The following is a 7,181-nucleotide window of genomic DNA, read 5'->3' as shown; positions in this document are numbered from 1 at the left end:
GAAGTGCTGTTTACACAAGTTGCTTTCACTCCTAGTTTTTTTTTCACTGCCAGTCAGGTACTCACCAAGCTTTGTATCTTCTTTACTCTTCTATCATGACTTCATTATCCTGTGGGCCCACCAGTTATGTACATGTCATCTAAGTGAATGATTTTGTCCACTGGCTCCACTATCTGATTTTTACTTTCCCATATAGCACTTGCTGAAATTTAATTTTCTCCTAATTTGGTGACTTTGGATAATACCATAACTACTGTGGTTTTTAAACTCTTTGAAAGTCTTCGGGGCCTATAAAAGGCACAGGGCTTTAGAAAAGTAATTCTCACCTATTGGTGTGTATAATTTAGAGACCATGTAAAATGTAGATGACTGGCTCCACTTCGAAAAAATTATGATTTACTATATATGGGGACAGAGGGGCCACAAGTATGCATCTTAAAGAAGCTATAGCTTTCCCTCGTATATGATTAGTAGTGATTTGCTGATAATTTATCATGATGCAATATATAGTTTAAATTGGAAATCTTTTATTTTAGAATAATTTTTGATTTATGAACCAGTTGCAAAGACTGTACAGAGCTTGGTAAAGAGAAACTGTGGGAAACTTCCACAGAACTTAAAAGATTGAAAATAACTAAGAGTGCCCCCTCAGATATTATCTGCTTATCCTCTCTTTGCAGATCTGCTCACCCACATAGCTTTCTGTCACATATTTTTGCTTTCCTGTTTACTCTTACTGCCACAGAACCAGATAGCCTTGAAAAGATTAACTTTATTCTGTCTCATGCATCAGCAACTGAAGTTGTCAACTTGAATCTTTATTACCAGTGATCACATAAAAGCTGAAAACACAACATGATTTCTTTTTTCACCTTAGAAGTTGAATTTGTCACCCTAAAAAAATAGCTAGGCTTGTAAACGGAACACATTTTATTTAGGAATCATTGAGAAAGAATAAGCAAAACAAACAAACCAAAACGTATGACTCTTTTCTAAGGAGAACCAACTTAGAAAAGAGGAGGATGCAAGAGGTTAGGCGGCAAGCAGGCAGTGATAATCCACTTCTCAAAGCAACTCCACACAGAATAATAATGATTTTGGACAAATGCTAACATTTATTCAGAGCTAGACATCAAGTTAAACCCTTTATAGGCATTATCCTAACCATACTTCGAGAAAGATTCCACTGTCTTTACCAATTTACAGACGAGAGAACCAAGGCTTAGGAAGGTTAAATAACTTTCCCAAGGACACACAGTGAGGTTTGGTGGGGCAGGAATTTGACATCAAGTCTCATTTCAACACCTCCACTCGTTCATTGCTCACAGGCTCATAGAATTCTTTGTTGTCAACAATCCTCTCAAATGTGACTTCAGCAAATATTTTTCTTGCTCTCATCCATGCCTACCTAGCTTCTCTAACGGAATCACAGCAAACTACTTCAAATGGACAAAAAAACCCTGAATTATTCCAGGTCTCCTTCTTTTGCAAGTGACATACCCACATTTAAGTAAAAGAAGGAATGTACTGGGTTCCATAGTTGATGAGTTTTTCAGGTAAGGCCAGATGCAGGCATTTTAATAATGTCATGGGTCACACTTTTTGTCATACTTTTTTTCTTTTTTTATTATAATTTTGTTTTATTGGTTTATTATTTTATTTTCTTTTTTATTCTAAGACATCTTGTTATAGCATGTCATACTTTTTTTATTACTCAGTTCTGCTTTCCTGTGTGTGGTTTAATCCTCAGCGTGCTTTCTCCTTGCAGTCATAAGAGGGCCAGCAGTAGCTGTAGGTTTAATCCTTCTACATTAGCAATCTTAGCTTTCCCAATCGTTTTAGCCAAGAAAGCTCAGGATTGCTTCTCCTTGGGAAGACCTGGGATATATGGTCCCCCTTGGGGACGTGGAAATGGTATCGTTTCTTTTAAATCACATGTTCTAGGAATGGTGAATGGTGGTTTCTCCAAATAAACTCAAGATGTTGCTGATAGTAGAAGGCCATTAAAGCTGGGTGGTCAAGCTTCCTCATTCTGAAGTCTAGCTACATGCCTTTATCCGTACTATCCCTATATTAACCAATTTCCAAAGCTCACCTCTATCAACCTCCTTTAATCAGTTGTACTGAATTTTTAACCTTCAGGACATATTGTTAACATTTTATTGCCTTATTGTTTCTCTTTTTACATCATGGGACACACTCAGGTTTTAAAACTGAATTAGCTATTTTCCTTCTTCTTTATGCCTCATATCTATTCCACTGCATGTATTCTTTGGCATGGTGGATAGTATCTTCGTTGGCCCAATTGTCCAGAGAAGAAACTAGCCATAATCTTTGACTTTTATCCTCCTTTACTCCCACAGCCAGTTGCTCATAAAACCCTGTAAACCTGCTTGCTTCAGATCTCTTGACTTCTTCCAAGTCTTGCCACCCTATTGCTATTAGTTCAGATTTCCTCATTTCTTGATTATTCTACTTACCACTCTGACATATTATCCTCCTTTCAAATATGTTCTCTAATTTTCAAGAAAACTGATCTTTTTAAAGCACAGATGTGATCCCACGACTCTCCTCTTAACAGCCTTTCAGCGATTCCCTGTTGTATGATTTCCATGGACCTTGGTTTCCTTATTGTTAAAGGAAAGGCATAAAGAGATGATCTCTTGGAGATGATCTCCAGCTCCATGATTCTGTTAATCCTTGCCATCCTAAAGCAGTTAGCTCTGTTTAATCATTTGGTAATTGGTTTGTCTACCTTTTGGATTATGGACCCTGTGTTTTTCTGGTTATCGCCTCTTACTGTATCTCATGAGAATGCTGGGTCAAGTCCTGTTGAGCAGTCATCTCATATTGAGAACAGCTCGCTAAGCGTGACCATGGCCATTCCAGAGTATAAATCAATATGAATTATTTGGAACATATCTGCTCTTTTGACTACCACCATTTGCATTCATGCAAATGTCTAAAAATTATATATGAGAATTACTTCTACCTTATGCTGTTGACATTGGAACTTTTTACAATAAGGAGAACTGCAAATGTACAAGTGAAAAATATTAGTGTACCATAAGACAAAAAGCAGATATGTTAATGCATTATCAACACTAGGCTATTATTAGGTTATTTAATAGCCAGTGAACTATACCACCGTAAGAACTTACAATCACTTTTCCTCCTACCCTTCTGAATGCTGGTGAAAACCTTAGAAATGACCACATGTAGGAAGCTGTTAAACGTTTCCAGTTAAATAATTTACTCTACCTAAAGGAACACCTACATCCCCACTTGCCAATTTAATGTACCTTACACAGATGCATTAGTTTACAAGGGAGGAATACCTGTTTTAGCAGTGTCCCATACAGCAATGTTCATTCAAATCACTCATCCATAAACACACATTGTAATACCCAAGGGCATAATTGACATACACTTCCTTCATATCCAATAAGCTTGGGTGTGCACCATTGCTCGTTCTTGGCCAATGTGATCCAATCAAACTTAGCTACCCCTCCTTCAGGTGGAGTGGCGAGTGCCACTTTGCTTGCTTATTTCAGGTGGCTTTTAATTCTGGGATTACATGTGTACTGGCAATCATGATTAGCCTATAATGGCTAACAAAGTACTATAAATTGATAAAACTGGAAGCAGAGGGAAAAAGACAATAAAGAGAATCAAATCCTATGTTAGAATGCACATTTTTGTGACTGCTTGTGGCAGAGGTGTATAATCAAGCAACTGGTCAGGAAAGCAGACAGCAAAACTCAGCCATGGATGGATAGAAAATTTTGACATTATGAAGAGCATCACAGACATCAATAGGTATCTACTGAGCACATATCATGTGTCAGGCATTGATCTAGATGCTGAGCATAGAAGAGGAAACAACACAGACAAAATTTCCTGTTCTTCTGGGGATTAAATTTTAGTGGAGAGAGATAGATGGGAAACAAAATAAGTAAGTAAAATATATAGTCGTTAGATACTCATGGTTGGTGGAAGGGTAGTAACTTTAAAATAACAAGTTGGAGACAACCTCATTGAGAAAGAGGTGAAGAGGCAAGCCAGGAGGTAATATTTTTGAAGAGTATTCCAAGGAGAGAAAACTGCAAAGCAAAGAGCAGAATTAGGGAAAGTTTCCAATTATGCTGTTAATCTAATAAAGTAGGGATGAGTCTCCACAGAGGATATGCTGTAAGGAATGAACAAAGCACTATCCAGTTATCTCAAGCATTTCTAGGATGCACCCTTTGAGCAAAACTTTGGAAAATCTTTTGAAAGCATTTCTAAGATGCATTATTCCTTAAATGTATTAAACCTTAATTGGTAAGGTTTGACAGTTAAACAATTACTGATTTTTTTCATATTCACCCATAGAGAGCAATAATTTGCATAAGAGAAACCCTGATTTTAATACTCTCTTTTCTAGATAGTTTTGCATAATTTTTATGCAATTTCCTTGATGAACCCACTAATACTCTCTTCCATCCATAGTTTTGCATAATCTGCATAATAAGGACATACTGAAGAAGAACTGGGAACTGAGCAATTCAGCAAGATCACAGAAACATGTGTTGGGAGCTGCCTGTCAGCAAATGCTCCTAGAAATTCTGTGACTATCAGGACAAATCTTGCAGATAATGGTAAAATAAATGGCCTTGGCAAGATTTTGTACAGACTGCATATTTCTTGTGGGGTCATCACTACTTTTAAAGAATCCAATTGGAATTGTTATTTCAGAACACATCTTCTCGGGTGGCTGCATACTTCTCTGTCTTCCAGATTTCTCTAAAATATTTATCTTCCTAACTGCTCATTGCCCTGTTGAGTGTAGACTGTTGATTAGAGGGGACTTCCATAGCATTGGATTATGGGAAGCTAGCAGGACATTCCAGTTACCTTGCTCCATAACACATTATCCTAAAACTTAGAGGCTTATAACAACTATATTTTTGTTTGTAATTTTTTGGGTCAGGAATTCTGGAAGAGTTTAGGATGGTGGTAATCTGAAGACTTGACTGGACTGGATATATCCAAAGTGGTTCACTCACATAGCTGTCAGTTGATGCTGTCCTCGGCCTGTCAATCCAGGCACTTCCAAGTGACCTCTTCATGTTGTCTGGGCTTCCTCCCGATAAGGCAGCTTCAGGGTAGTCAGATTCTTACAAGGTAGCCCAAGGCTCCAAATGTGAGTGCTGCAACATTTAAGATGGAAGCTGCATTACTTTTTATAATTTAGCCTTGGATGCCATACTGTGTTATTTCCATCACATTCTATTTGTCACAGATGAGATATCAGCCCACCCAGAGTTCAGAAGAGGTTACATGTACCTCCCTCCTGATGAGAGGAATGTCACGGTCACATGGATTGTAGAGGAACATGTGGCATAGGAGATATTGTTGTAGCCATATTGGAAAAATATAAGCTGCTGCACAGGGTTAGTTAGCAAAAGTAGAATGTGTGAAGGCCCTGAATTCAAGATAAAGTATAGAAGTCACTATATCTTATAGAGAAACAGACAAGAGCAGAAACCGCAGAATGTTTACATTTTGTACTCACAAGAGGAAAAGGATCCAAGAATATAGGAGGAGTTTAGACATGTCAGGTTGAGGTTTCAAAAAAGGCCTCACTCTGTATTCTATACTTCAAGGTACCTTAAGTCTCTCATGGTACTCTCATGGTAATTCATTCATTATTTCATAAACGTTTAGTAAATATCTAATACATGTAGTAGTGATAGTAGTAGTAGTAGTTGTAGTATAGTCAGAGAGTATTCTATGCTCTTGCATATCAGTAAATAAATGCAAGAAAAAGCCCTACCATCATGGAGAGTATATTCTAGTGAAGTAATGGTATTAAAATAAATAACGCTGCATGCAAATTAAGTATAGGACAATTAGGGGTGGGGTTTCAAAGAACCCTAACACTTCACCCTACCCTGTATCCATACTCTTTGTCATGCAACTTTGAAGTTCAACAAAAACACCTTATATTTCCTCATGTGATTTGCCAATAGACTAAGGCAGAAAAGAGTGTGTGGTCCTGAGACTAGACCCTCAGAAGTCTTGCACATCTCTGCTTTTGCTTCAGCCCCTCTGCCATTGCCATGCAAGCATGCTGCGTTGGCCAGCTAAAAGACAAGAGACATTGGTCGCAGCCCAGTCACCTCAGTCTCCCCAAGCATGACCCAACTGACCTCCAGACACCTGAATGAGCCCAGCCAAGATCCCAGATGCATGAACAGTAAACTTACTGTCATATGCTATAAGATTTTGTGATTGCTTTTTATACAGCATTTTGGGGCAATGGACAGATGACACAACTGGGAAAAAGCAGAAGAGCTCCTTTTCTTGGAGACGCATTTATATACAGTTCTATTTTGAAGCCAGTTAGCAGATCCCTGTTGTTGCTGGCGCTACCTCTGGGATGGAGTGTTTGGAAGAATAATCAGAGTCAGAGTTAAGAGTTGCCTCTAGATTCATGACAAGGGTGAGGGACGTGTGAAGGAATGAAGTGGAATAAGGCTTCATTTCTGCCGGTAAAGGCTTTATTTTATGTTTCCTTGTCTGAGGGGACAAAAATCACCTCTAATGCCTGTTATGGTTGAGGGACGAGGAAGGACGTCTCAAGGAGAAACTCAACATTCCTTTTGGTTCCTTGATGCCTCTCCTTCCTTTAACATATCAAGCTCCCTGCCTAAAAGTGGACTTTTATTATTATTATTAAAAATAAATCTGTTTTGGCAGCATCAAAGGGGGACGGTGGCCATACTGTCCTTGAACTATGTGGATGTGTCAGTCCTGGCAGTCATGTTGGCAAACTAAGGTTCTTTCCCAGACTACATTAAGTAAGGGTGGAGGGGCAGGGTATTTAATTTCTTCTTCCCAATCATGGTGACATTTAACACTTCTGAGGAAAAAAAAATATTGCGTCCAAACTGGCCTTTCAAGTAAGTGGATTAGTTACTCTCCCCACAAAGTATCAGAAACTGTTCTATGAGCCACTTACTCTTTGTGTCTTGCATAATCTCTGTCAAAATACAAATACTTCTGGAAAATGTGACCTCTTTAGTCTTCAAGAGTCAACACTTTGGGAAAGGCAGAATTCCTTCAAACAGCTGAGCACAAGAAAGGCCACTGGCTTTTGTAATTGTTCATTTTCTGTTTTTCCTACTGAATTGTAA

Source organism: Rhinopithecus bieti, unplaced genomic scaffold, assembly GCF_001698545.2.
Source record: "Rhinopithecus bieti isolate Rb0 unplaced genomic scaffold, ASM169854v2 scaffold_36689, whole genome shotgun sequence".
In the NCBI taxonomy this organism is placed as follows: domain Eukaryota; kingdom Metazoa; phylum Chordata; class Mammalia; order Primates; family Cercopithecidae; genus Rhinopithecus; species Rhinopithecus bieti.
Note: the sequence above shows the minus strand (reverse complement) of the source record.